General features: G+C 41.9%; 1 long non-coding RNA gene across 1 annotated transcript; it reads right to left on the bottom strand.

The window, feature by feature from the left end:
- Window positions 1–10,206: 10,206 nt before the first annotated feature.
- LOC140600613 (uncharacterized) lies at window positions 10,207–12,017 on the bottom strand. The gene is made up of 4 exons (XR_012003800.1): window positions 11,874–12,017; window positions 11,653–11,729; window positions 10,747–10,890; window positions 10,207–10,431 (listed from the first exon to the last, which is right to left on the bottom strand). It is a non-coding gene; the product is annotated as an uncharacterized lncRNA (long non-coding RNA).
- Between the last annotated feature and the right edge of the window lie 2,266 nt (window positions 12,018–14,283).

Here is a 14,283-nt window from a genome sequence, read left to right as displayed (position 1 = left end):
TGGCTACCTTACTTACTGTACGGAGTATGGGTTGTCAGGCTCAGGAGAGGAAGGGCAGTTCAGAGGCAGTCTCAGGAGTCCCGCTGCCAGATAATGTGGCCTGGGCTGGGTGAGAACTGTGTGTGTGGAGACCAGTGGACAAAGATATGTCAAAAACACTTTGGAGACAGAAATGATAGGGCTTGTGGATGGACTGGGATGTGGGGATAAGAGGAAGGGATGAATTGAGGCTGACACCTAGGTTTGGGCTCCAGCCTTGGGTGGACAGTGATGTCACTTCATGGAGTGGGGAAATGTGGGTGGACAGAATCACATATCTTCTTGCACACTCATGACACTGGGAACTCTCTGCAGGGACAAGCTATCATGCCACTGATATTTGAAAAGTCTTGCACAGAGTCCAAATATGTTTCCCTATAAATGTATTCTCTTATCCCAATTCTTCTCCTTCAACAAAATGAATCAAGTCTTTCCTCTTTCCTGTAGGACAGTCCTTTTCTATACCTTGTGTATAGGAGAATTACTATGGCCGTCTACGTTTTTTCTTCTCTGAGCTACATGTTCCTAAATTACCAACCTTTGTTTCCTTATTCCTGGATCACTAAAGATTCAAATTAGTCTTCCTTCTACCTCATACCAGCCTATCCTGCCAACTTCAGCTATAGCCATCTCCTTGACATGCCAGTTACCAACCACCAAGATGTAGGCACTGTCCTGGGAAAATATATATAATAGGTTCTAAAATTAGATTCTTCTATCTCAGTTTTCCTAAGGCAAGAAGATAAGATGCTATCTCTTAAAAACACCACCATGCAAGAATTTCAAAGTTAGCAGCCGAGATGATCCTTAAACCCTTTTGTCTGCATCTCTAATATGTGAGTTGAGAATGGAGATCAAGAGATTCGTGCAAAGGATGATGTAGGACCTGGCTGTGAATCTCGTTCCTCCCAAGGGTTGGAGGAGGGCTGCTCCCCTTTTACCACAGGTCAGGGGCAGAGGGCTTTAGGGGATCACTTGGTAAGCTTGATGTGTGATACCAGTGTGAGGGGGGCATCGCAGACTAGCAAATTTAAAAGGTAAAGAGGGGCTGGCTAGTTGTTCTGATGGCCAAGGGAGAAGCAGTGGCTGCACTGGCAGCTTGCCCATACAGAGTGTGCGGGGGCAACAAACGTGAGGATATTTCTTATGGAACTCATGTGGCTCATGTGCAGATGAGGGCTGGCTTGGAGCCATTTTGAGTTCTGCCCAAGAGGACCACCTGGAGGTCTGTGGAGAGACGGTTGCCAGGAAACCGGGGCCGAGGACAGTGTCGTTTGGAGGGAAATGCACCACCTGTGTCACAGGAAATGCTGTTGAATCTTCCGATGAAGCCTTCCAAGAATCTACAAAAAGGCCCAGGAAAGAGCCTTAAAATGGGTCCCCTATTAAATAGTGAAGCCCGATTAGAAAGGTACCAGTTGAATGAGAACTTTCCTGCCTTCTCTAGCTGTCATCTCCCATTCCCCCTCAACCGTAAAGAAGCCAGAAGTGGCACTTAGTGAAAAGGGTGAGGAGAGGTGGAAGCAGTAGATGAGCCAGGGAGAGCCCACATCCCTCCTCTCCTTCCCATGGGAGGACCTAGCTGGGAAATGGGAGGAGGATCAGCTTTGAAATGTTGATTATTACATGGTCCTGCACACTGTTAATTATTGTATTAAAACTGTGATTACTATTTAAGGAAACTCTAAGGGTGAGCAAGAGAAGAACCTGCCCCATTTTTAAGACACAGCAGAAGTTCAAAATAGTCTCTTTCTGATAACATTTTAGGAAGCCTTCCTGTTCAACACTGTGATTATACACAGATGAAATAGCCTTTTGCTTTGTCATTCTCTTGCTTTAAGAGTTCCCTTCAATCCCCCTCTCTTGCCTTTTAGATGAAATCCAAACTCCTAAGCATAGAGTTTGATGTCCTCTATTACCTGTCTCACATATATTTTTCAACTAAACTTCCCATAATTCCAAATAGAACATTTGACTTCAGTCAGGTGCTCCTTTGTACTTTGTAATAACAGCCAATATTTATTACATGCTAGTTGTACTAAGCATTGTATCATTTATGCCTCATAATAACCTCTTGAAGTAGGTGTTATTATTATCCCATTTTACAGATGAAGAATCTGAAACCACTAATAAATGGTGAAGCTGTGATTAAAACCCAAGCAGTCTGACTCCAGAGCTCCCAATCCAAACAGCTACACATACTGTGTCTTCTCTCCACATACATATATTCTTTGCTTTGCTCTCAATCTATTTTTGGCATGTCCCCCTACCCTCCTCTCCTCTGCTTATGCCATCCCAGATATCTTCAAATACCAGCTCAAAGTCCTCCTCTTGTGTGTAGCTTTCCCTGATTACTTCACAGTTATCTCTATTCTCTGAGCTCCCAAAACATTTAGTCCATGTCAAGGACTTTAAAATTTGAACTTTGCTATTTGTTTCCCTATTATCATGTTGAGCATGTCATTTGGGTAAGCCCCTAGAAGTTCCTTCAAGGGTAAGGCCTGTCTGTGTTCCATGCTATACTTGTATTCCCCACGGCAGTGGTTCGCCAACTTTAGTACAGAGAGATATCAACAGACAGTTCACAGAATAAGAAATGTAAATGACACTTAAATATATGAAAAGATGCCGGACCTCATTATAATAAGAGACATGCAAAGTCTCACTGAGTTACTATTTATCACCTCTCAGATAGACAAAAATCCAAAAGTGGCATAACATATTCTGATGTCAAGGCTGTGGGGAAATAGGATCTCTCATACATTTCTAGTGAAAATGTGAAAAGATAAAACTCTTATAGACAGGAATTTGGCAAGTCTAGCAAGATTACATGTACATTCCTTTTGACCCAATAATCCCACTTTTGAGAACCTGTCCTAACGATACACTGGCAAAAATCTGAACTGCTGTATGTTCAAAGCTGTTCATTGTAGTACTCTTTGTTAAAGCAAAAGACTGGGGGGAGAACCCAGTGTCAATCAATAGAAGCCTGGTTGGATAACTGTAGTACCTCCATATAAAAGATTCCTGGATGGGAAGAAGGATTGCTACAGACTGGTTTGGACGATCTCCAGGATCTATTGTTAAGTGAACAAAGCAAAGACAAGAAAAATGTGTACAGTGTGCTACAGTTTGTGTTAAGAAAGATAGGAATAGGACTATTTCTATGTGTGCTTATTTTTTCAAAAGAAAACAATGGAAGAATAAACTGAAAAATAATTAAAATTATCTGTGAAGGGGATAAACCAGTGGGAAAGAAACTGGGATGAAGACAGATATGCCTGAATGTACCTTGCTTTACAATTTTGACTTTGGAACCAAGTATCCATATAATTCAAAAACAAAACTAAACCAAAATTAAATATTAGAAACAAACTGAAATAGTTATACACAAGAATTGAACAAGTAAGGGAATGGATGATAACCAGGTTTCTCTCTGTTGGAGTGGGACATTATAGACAAGTAAGAGGAGGAAGCTAGAATGATGTATGTCATAATGAATGAGAGTTGGAGACATTAGCATGAATTCATGGTTAGCTTAATATTAGCTATAGCATATTGAGCAATATAGATATATATGGTTACACAGAGAAATATTTATAGATATGTGTACATACACAGGTTGGTACACATGCATGTATTTCTAGGTCTGTCAGCTGAAGGGGCCCAGAAGCAATGACTAGCCCAATAGTAACAAGCATGCCGAACACCAAGATACTGATTTCTAATACCATTTTTTAACAAAAGGAACCAGGGCTCCCAAAAGAAATGTCCAATACTGGAACTGGGGCAGGAAATATACAAGATAAGCCTGGAGCATCTCATAATGCCAGAAAGTGAGGAAGCAGTTAAAAAAAATCGTGAGGTCATGTCAAAAGACACAAAAGCCAGCTGAAGAGTTCCCAATGACAAAAACAAGAAACCAATTTGAACCCAAAAAATAAATAAATAAAGTAGAACTGAATTATAACTCAAAGTATGAAATAAGTCTCTATGCATTCACACTGATATGAAGAAATGATTGAACCAATCAATCAACCAGGAGAGAAGACATAAATCACCCATGCAAAAGAATTCCAAGTAATTTATGTAGATATCTACCCATTAGGAGATGAAGGATAACTCCCACTCCTTACATGAAGGCTTCGCATACCGACTTTCTTCCAAGGAGTACAGTATGGAAAGAGGGCAAAAAGAATTTTATAATGGAGAAACTTAACATACACCACCTAAGCCAGATGATCAAAGTTAACATCATAGTGATTAAGGAATGTTGATAGTATGTACCCTTGATATGATGTGATGAGAATAGTACTTTACCTCTGAGGTCTTCCTCCCCCAAACATGTAACCCTAGTCTCATAATGAGAAAAATATCAGACAAATCCCAACTGAGAGACATCCAACATAATACCCAGCTAGTACTCCTCAAAATTATCAAAGGTTATCAAAAACAAGGAAAGTCTGGGAAGATGGCAGAGTAGAAGGACCCTAAATTCACTTCATCTCATGAATACAACCGCATAACGCTCACATCAGTGTAAATAATACAGAAAATGACCCAAAGACTGGTAGAACAAACTCCACAACTAAAAGGAGAGAAGATGCCACATCAAAGAAGGTAGAAAGGTCAAAGATGCAGTGGGGAGCTAAAGCCTGTGGGTCTGGCTGCTGGAAGGATGGAGTTGCAGGTGCAGAGAAGAGCAAGAAACAGACTATCACACCAGGGAGCCTGCACAGGGAAGATGAATCCCCACAGCATTTGGCTTTGAAAAGTAAAGGGGCCAAATTTCATGAGTTCTTAAAACCAGCAGGACATAAAGCCTAAAACCCTTACAAAATCAATCGGCTTGGCTCTAGGAGAGCCTGGAGGGTGACAGGAAGCTGAGTCCCCACTCTGAAAGAGACAACGGACAAACAGCCCAGCCCATGGAGCTACAGTATAGAAGCAGCAGTTTGAAAAAAATGCCTGAGGCCTACAAAAGGTAGAGTTCTTTACTAACCAGAGTTCACCGAGGGACTTCTCAAGGAACAAAGAAGTTAGCAGACAGCATTCCCCTCCACTGCCCCCCAGCATGAACACACAGCCGCTTGTGGGAACCCGTGCAGCTGACACTTGCTACAACTTGCTACAACTTGCTTACACCAAGCCCCCCAGACACACACCTGCACGTTAGTAGATAGATCCACCCTTTCCAGTCACACTTGCCTCAGTTCTGGTGCTGTGGGTCCCCTCCCCCAGAAGACTGTCATAAACCTTGCCAACACTGTGATTCCCATTTTCCAGGAAATTGGTCCCAGTGACAGTGGCTGGTCACTTCTCAGGGAAGACATGGACACCTTGTTAAAATTGCTCCCCCTGCTCATATGCTTTTTGCAGAATAGCCAGACCAGCCATGGTCTTGGCAGCAGCTACAATAACTTGTAGAAAAGGACCAGTGCCACCTTGCTAAAGTGCACACCTCTCCACTGCTTTCAAGAACAAGAAAGGTACCTGCCATTCCTAACACAGAAACAGACAGAGAGAGTTAGGCAAAATGAAGAAACAGAGGAATAAGTCTCAAATGAAAGAACAGGACCACACCACAGTAAGAGACAGTAGACAATTTAAAATAATGATCAAAAAGATATTCACTGGACTTGAGAAAAGAATGTAGTACATCATTAAGATCCTCAACACAGATTAAAAAAAATCAACAATAACTGAAATAAAAAATACACTAGATAGAATAAAAAGCAGGCTAGAATAAACAGAAGAATGAATCAGCAAACTGGAAGGCAGAGTAATGGAAAATAATCAAATTGGGCAACTGTGAGGAAAAAACAACTATGCAAAATGAGAATAGATTTAGGGAACTCAGTAATTCCATCAAGTATAATAATATTCACATTATAGGAATCCCAGAAGAAGAAGAGAGAAAAAAGGGAGAAGAAAGTTTGTTTGAAGAAATAATAGCTGAAAACTTCCCAAATTTGGGAAAGGAAAAAAAAAATCATACCCAGAAGGCAAAGAGTTACCTCAACAAAATGAACCCAAGGAGGTGCCCACCAAGACACATAGTAATTAAAATGACAAAAAGCAGTGAGAAAGAAAGAATTTTAAAAGCAGCAAGAGAAAAGAAAACAGCTACATACAAGGAAAACCCAATAATGCTGTCAGTGGATTTTTCAACAGGAATTTTGAAGGCCATAATGAAGTGGCATGATATATTCAAAGTGCTAAAAGGAAAAAAGTCTGCCGCCAAAAATATTCTATATAGCGAGGCTACCATTCAGAATAGAAGGAAAGAGTTTCCTAGAAAAAAAAAAATGACCACTAAACCAGCCCTACAAGAAATATTAAAATGGACTCTGTAAGTTGAAAGACTATAATAGTAAGAATAAGACAAGTAGGAAGCACAAAATCAATAAAAATAAGTAAATCTGTAAAAATCATTCAAGGGACTCACAAAATAAAAGGAAGTAAAGCATGATACCAAATACCTAAAACGTGAGGTGAGGAGTAAGGAATAAATTCAAACTTAAACAACCATCAACTTAAGATAGACTGCTATATGCAAAAGAGGTCATATATACCTCTAATGGTATCTACAATTCAAAAACCAGTAATAGTTATACAAAAAATAAAGAGAAAGGAATCTAATTATATCACTAAACAAAGCCAACATTAGTATTAATTCATAATTGACTTTTTCTAAAGAATGCATATTTCTTAGCTCTATCCACTAAAAATGCCAGGATTGAACAGCAGTGAGCACCCTGAAAGCCCAGACTGTAATCTCTAAATACCCTTTCCCACTAAAAGGAATCAGGATTCCTTGGAGAAATGGCTCATTAGAGGTCTGAGGTGGATGAGCCTGGAGTGTCTCATTCTGCCCAAAGCAAGGGAATGATGGAGATAAAAAAGCAAACGAAAAAAACACAGAAGCCAACTTGGAATGGCTCCCATTGGCCAAAGATGGAACAGTCTGAACATGAAAAAGAGTAATGACTACAAACAAACAAGTAAATAAAAGAAAAAAAAAAGAGAAAAAGTCACAACTACAGTGAAATAAAACCCATCAAATACATAGAAATTTATGAGCCCATCACATGTGCCTCCTTTTTCCCCACACCAAGAAAGGAACTTCATTGTCATCTTTTGGGAATACTAGGATGTCGATCATGCTAATACATATAAATGTGATTAATAGAGGGAAGGAATAAAGTCTTTATCTTGACTTTTCCCCACAGACTGTATTTCTAAGCCAAATAGTTTATGAAGGAAATTTCTTCTGTAGAGAAGAATCACAGCTAATAAATGTGGGAAGAAAAATATAACTGAAAAATCACCATTTTGTAAGCCCTAGTGAAATAGTAGAACGAGGCAATGATCCAATAGCCTGCTGAAGCCCTTCCGTGAAATGCTGATGGAGAACGTTATAATGGGTGGGTCAGGAGAACACCACTTGAACTCACTGATCAATCTTAACTAAAAGTGGAATAGCTAGATAGAAAGTTCTTCCACTCAAAATATTTAATTTAATCAAGCCTCTAACCATCAGCTTAAGGAAGAATATGGGAGAGGGGGGAACGTGTTAAAAGCAGCACTGTGAGGATACACTTAGTCAATTCTAGAATGTGGGAAATTCTACAGAACAAATGATACTGTTTCCCCAGCAAATAAAGGATGTTACAAAAATGGAAAGAGGCTGTCATGAGTTGAAAGAGACATACCACAAACACAGCATGTGAATCTTTTTGGACTGAATGCAAACACATCAAACGCAGAAAGATATTTTGGAGGCTATTATGGAAAGCCGAACATGGACTAGGGATTGGATTCCAAGAAGTTAATGTTGTTGGCTGTGACGATGGCATTGTGATTATGTTAAAAAACAAAACAAAATAGTCTTTATCTGTTGCAGAAACATACTGAAGAGCCCATGAGAAAAAGGATAAGATGTCTGGGATTCATTTACAATATTTAAGCCTCACCTCCTCCCAAAAAGTTGGTATAGATGGGTAGAACTGAAACAAGAATAACAAGATGTTGACAAATTATTGAAGCTGAGTGATGGATACATGGGGTCCATCATGCCATTCTCTCTTATATCATGTGTTTAAAAATATTCACAGTAAATGAAAAACAATTTTTGATTTTTAAAAATGGGGTACCCAGGAGATTTTGATCCCAGATTGGGCATCTTTTAAACAAGCAGCTCAGAGGATTCTGACTCAACTAGTCCAGGGCCAGACTGAAAGAATCTGCTCTAGTACAGCTCTGCTCTAGGTAGTGAACAAACCCTCAATAAGTATTTATTGATTTAAAATGAAGACTAGAGGTGCCTGGGTGACACAGTTGGTTGAGTGTCTGACTCTTAGTTTCAGCTCAAGTCATAGATCTTAGGGTCACAAAATCGAGCCCTGCTTTAGGCTCTGTGCTGAACACTGAGTGTCGAGTCTGCTTGGGTTTCTCTCTCCCTCGCCCTCTGCACCCCTCACACTCTCTCTCAAATAAATAAATCTTTAAAAATATACATTGGGGGAACCTGGGTAGCTCAGTCCATTGTGCATCTGCCTTTGGCTCAGGTCACGATCCCAGCGTCCTGAGATCAAGCCCCACATCAGGCTCCCTGCTCAGCAGGAAACCTGCTTCTCCCTCTCCTGCTCCTCCTGCTTGTGCTCTCTTTCTTACTCTGTCTCTGTCAAATAAATAAATAAAATCTTTAAACACATATCTATTTTTAAAATGAAAACTATTTTTTGATCAGAAATTGAAGTTGGAAAATTCTTTCCATATGGAAAAGATCAAACGTGATAAGACCTGGCACAGAAGTACTTCATGGGCCTTGATCAAAGCACCCAACTATCAGGGTTACATAATTATTATTTCAGAGCCCATTTCATAACAGGGTATTCTGGATTCTCCAGATCCATTAGTTGAAGGATCGGCTGGATCCCCAAAGGCTTTCAAGTGGGTGTTGGTTCTGCCTTTTTCTCTCCACCAGCTGCGGGGCTATGCCTGCCCACCACGTCTTCAATCTCGCTTCAAGGTCTAGCAGTCTCCCTTTGTCTTCTACCCACAAGCCAAGAAAAACAAGATTTCTGAGGCTTGTGACCCATCCATCCTCTTGATTTGCATATATATGTGTGTGTATATATATATATATATATATTTTTTTTTTTAGCTCAGTTATCAACAGCCATAAAGGAGGAAATCTGCAGAGCCCATGCTTCTGCACAGCAGTCCCCTAAGATCAGAACAGAAAGCAGATCTGTTTGGGTAAACCAGAAGTGAGAATCCTCCTGGGCACCTGAGCTACTGAGTTTAATTGGGATGCAGCTGCTTTTCCTCCTTCTACATTCTTCCTAGTTCAGCCTGCAGACAACGGGAAGTTACCAGCTAATTGACTGTTTCTATGATTGTCATTCACTTTGGCACTCTTCCCAATTCTCTGTTGCTACCAAGTGCTTCTTTTAAAAGTATTTGCTTTGCCCTGGACCCCGATGAAAAATGTGCCAGGCTAAAATCTTTAGGATTTGTTAACAAGGGGCCAATCTATCTGGGAAGATGGCAGAGTTGGGGGTGTTGCTGTGAATAAAGAGCTGAGTGGAGCCAGGACTAGCATCCAGGTTATATATTACATAAAGGAGCAGGACAGGTTTCCAGCCTCAGAACCAGTTGGGCAAGTTGATGGAGTTTCTTTTTATTTCTCACCACTCAGTTGAACAGAGAAAACTTTCAACTTCATCAGATGAATGTTCACTTGGATTTGTTGAGAAAGGTTTGCAAGCTGGGGCTTCAGTTTCATGGCTCTATCATCCTCTCGACTGGGTGTTAGACCACCCCCCACCCCCCACCAGGACAGGTGCAAGGCAACAGAATTAAAGCAAGATGTACGACCTGCCAGCTCTCTATCCAGCTCTAGACCTCGGTTGCCAATGGTTTTTCAACTTGGCTGGTTTCTGATATAAAAAATAATGGGGAACCATTGCCAAAATCAATACATCATGTTTGTGTGTGTGTGCCTGCCATGGGTTACATCATGGTATTGGATTTTGGTGGTCACCCCATCTCCTCTCCTCATTGCTTTGCGTCTAACTGCTGCCCAACATTCTGCCAAACTGGCCCAGAGCCTCCCTCGCTTGTCTCTTCAGTGGAAAGTTCCAGAGTAATTCTGAGTGAGCCTCTTCGGAATGCTTTGTGATTTTTATTTAAAAACAAAAACAAAAAGAAAAAAAAGAAAACCCACACAAGAGGTTTGCCATTCAGGAACCCTAATTGGTTCCCAGGAGATGAGATGATTCTTTTGGCTTCCACAGTCTCCAGAATTCTGCATACCATCCTCTGTTTACCCAATGAATACACCAGCCCAGGAGCCAAGTGGAAATCTGTTCCAGGCCCTCTCTACTAGAAGAAGAAAAGAATGCTATATGTTGTAAATCGAAAAAGAAGGGAGGTTGAATTTCCAGAAGAGCCTCTTTAAAAATTCAAGAATTCATCCCATTAAAAGGTGAGGTCCAGTGGATTAGGGCAAATATCTTGCAGATATGTAGCATGTGCCTTGTCACTTGTTGCCTTTTTCCTTCCCTCCACTACTCAGAGTGGGAAAAAGGAGTGTTTAAAACTTCAAGTGCCCAGACCAAGTATCTCTCTATCTCTGGGGAAGGTTTTGTTTTTATTCTTTGTTTGTTTGTTTTTATTCTTATTTATTTATTTACTTACTTGATTTAACTGGCTGACGATCCCAGCGTGCTGCAAGGTTGAGAACCACGGCTCCAGCAGAAAGACCAATAAGCTGGGGGGGCGGGGGCACCTGGGTGGCTCAGGGGTTGAGTGCTGCCTATGTCTCTGCTTCTGTCTCTGTGTCTTTCATGAATAAAAAGAAAAAATCTTAAAAAAAAAAAGAAAGAAAGGAAAGAAAGAAAAGAAAGAAAGAAAGAAAGAAGAAAAAGAAAGAAAGAAAGAAAGAAAGAAAGAAAGAAAGAAAGAAAGAAAGAAAGAAAGAAAAAGAAAGAAAGAAAGAAAGAAAGAAAGAAAGAAAGAAAGAAAGAAAGAAAGAAAGAAAGAAAGAAAGAAAGAAAGACCAATGCACTGGGAATAAAATGAGCAACTATTCGGATCCTGCCTTTGCTGCAGAGTTTGTTGACCTACAAAATTATAGATGACTTTATCCTAAGATTATTTGAACTCTAAAATTCTCTTTCAGCTGGTCTCTGTCGTGGAAACCAGGAGCATACCAGAGCCAGCTATTTTTCCGTAACACCTGGAATGTCTCTGAAGCCGTCTACATCATAAAAAGATCTGTCTAATCGGGTCAACGTGTTGTTGAGCCCAGATTGCCTTACTGGACTTGAGTAAACAAGAAGTGTGGTTTACAAAGGAAAAATACAAGTGACACGATGTGTTTCTGATACATACGGGCCTCCCAACTAGTTTCACATGAGTAGTGGAATTTTTCTTAATGCATATTTAACTCCTGTAGCTGTGCTAGTTTCCAATTCCTTCGATAATCAGTTAATTGGAAATACATCCTTCTCAGGAATGCCTTAAAATAAAAATGGGACACCCCCCTCATACCACCCCCCCACCCCCACCCCCACCCCCGCTGGTGGAAACTTACATACTTACAAAGCTAAGGAAGCTGTGTAATCCAAAATATGCATTTTTGTCTGGCCTGGACTTTAATTAGATTTTACTGTAGTCGCCTAAATGGATAGAGAGAAGCTTTAACTTTTGAACTAAGGCACAAGTAGTCAGGCATAAAAGAACTCTAAAGGGCAATACTCTAAAGGGATACTAATTGCTTTTAAAAAGATGAATTGAATTGAACCAGAGAAGCAGAAAATTACCTTTGTTGGGAATCATCTTGGTTGTTTAAGAAAGAGAGGGCTGGTGGATTTTGGGACAATTAAGTGAGCACAGCTGAGAGGAGGCCCTCACCTCTTTCTAGCTTCTCAGCCAAACGCATCCCAAAGGCAGAGACTCTGGAAGCTTCCGTGCCACCCATTTAAGGCCAGGCTGTCTTTTGGTCTCTGGCAACCTGTGTGCACACCTTCAACTTGTGCCAGCAATTGTTTTGACATCTTAGGGCAAGGATTCCCAATGCTATTTGTAAATGTTATCTCAAGGGGCGTGTCATGAAACTGTCTCAACGAAGGTAATTGAAAGTCAATTTGATTTTTAAAATGAACCTTCAGGGCAAAGGTGAAGTGGTTTTTCCTCCCTGTGAACTCCGCAGCCCTTTGGGGTGCCTCACCCCTAGGATGAGTTTCCTGTGCACACAGTTCCATTCAGAGCTCTGGGAGTGAAGCAAAATCAAACGACACGCGAAGTGTCGCAGCCTCACAAACACTGGGTACCGCAGACCTAGAGGCTGATGCAGAGATGCTCTCTCGAGAAGGGGGCGTTCAGAAAAATTGCCCTGCTTGCCCCCCAGAAAATCCTACAGAGGGCCATGGATGTGTTTGGGTTGCTCAGCACTATGAACCCGGGGTCTCCCCTCACATAATTAAGCACAAAATTTGGAACTATTTATTTAATAAAATCCACTGGTGGGGCCAGTGGTTGGGTGGCTCAGTGGTTGACCATCTGCCTTTGGCTCAGGTTATGACCCTGGGGTCCTGGGATCGAGTCCCAAGTCAGGTTCCCTGCAGGGAGCCTGCTTCTCCCTCTGCCTGTGTCTCTGCCTCTCTCTCTGGGTCTCTCATGAGTAAATTAATAAAAATCTTTAGACCAACCACCACCACATTGGGCACATACTGTAGCCAAGGTGGGCGGAAATGCACAACAGATACTGTTATAGGCGATGCCTATAACTGTGATCCCCCCAAATTCACCTGTGAAAAATCCCAGGCCCCCAGGATGGGATTGTGTATGGCAATACGGTCTTTAGAGAGGTGATCATGTTAAAGTGAGGGGTAGGGTGGGCCCTCATCCAACCTGACTGGGGTCCTCAGCAAAAGAAGAAATCTGGACACACAAGAGACACCAGCATTGGGTGGGCACAAGACAAATGACAAAACATATGAGAGCAGGAAAGGAAGGGTCGGAAGGGCAGGGAATGAGTCAGACATGGTACATAGAGAGCTTTACTTGTGCTTTAAGGTTTTGTTTCTTGTACTTGGTAGTGGGATCATCACATTACTAGCTGCACCTTTGGTTTGCCTCTAAGATTTCATCATAATGTTTTGGAAAGTTGAGCGCCCAGACCTCAGAGGGTTGCAATGACTGGTGCCCGGAGGGCAAGACTGAGCTCGGACAAGGAGTGAGGATGAGGAGGGTGTGCAGGTACTAGTGACACCAGGCTTGGGCAGCTCCGGATATGATGACAGTGCAAGGGTGAGGAGGGGAAAGGCATCTAGGAGGACTCACTGCCCTCCACCCCCCACCCCGCCCAGAAGAGTGGGGAGCAAGTGCCCTTCTCAGGACCCAGGAAGAGGAGCAGGTGCGGGGGTAGGGGGAGGGCATGAGCTCAGTGTTGACACGTTGTTTTGTTTTGTTTTTAAAGATTTTTATTTATTCATGAGAGACACACACACACACAGAGGCAGAGACACAGGCAGAGGAAGAAGCAGGCTCCTTGCAGGGAGCCCGATGTGGGACTCGATCTCAGGACCCCGGGATCACGCCCTGGGCCAAAGGCAGACGCTCCACCACTCAGCCACCCAGGGGCCCTGATACATTGCTTTTGAGGTGCTGGTTGGTGTTCAGTGGCAAGAAAAGTGGAAAGAGATGAAAGCGTGTGTCACATCTAGGATTATGGAATGCTCACACTCAATTCTTGAGGTAGGGTAGCTTCTTTTCTGCTTGGACACCAAAGGCAAGACCACAAGATCAAGTCGAAATCATATTCCACTGCAGTCCCTGGGCAGCAGGCACTGCCCACAGCGCTGGATTCAGTGCTCGGAATGTCTAGGAGCTGCCTGTCTCCCCAGCCCACGCCCAGGCCTGCTGCACACTCTGCCCAGGGAAAGCCAGCATCCATCGGTCTGTCGTCAGTCGGTCAGTCAGTCGGCAAGCTCAACAGCAGCGCCCTCCCTCTTTTTAAATAAAGCTTTAAATTTTACAATGGTTTTGGGTTTACAGAAAAGCAGCAAAGGTAGTACAGAGTTTCCATTTTCCCCGTCCTTAGCTTCCTCTATTATTAGCATCTTCCATTAGTGCATTTGTCACAATAAATGAACCAATCTTGTTATATTATCATTAACTAATGTCCACACTTTATTTCTTAGTTTTTACCCATAGTCCTTTTTCTGTTCT

The sequence above is a fragment of the Canis lupus genome, chromosome 12, assembly GCF_048164855.1.
Source record: "Canis lupus baileyi chromosome 12, mCanLup2.hap1, whole genome shotgun sequence".
NCBI classification, from domain to species: Eukaryota; Metazoa; Chordata; class Mammalia; order Carnivora; family Canidae; genus Canis; species Canis lupus.
The sequence above is the reverse complement of the archived record's forward strand: the minus strand, read 5'-3'. Positions and strand labels throughout refer to the sequence as shown.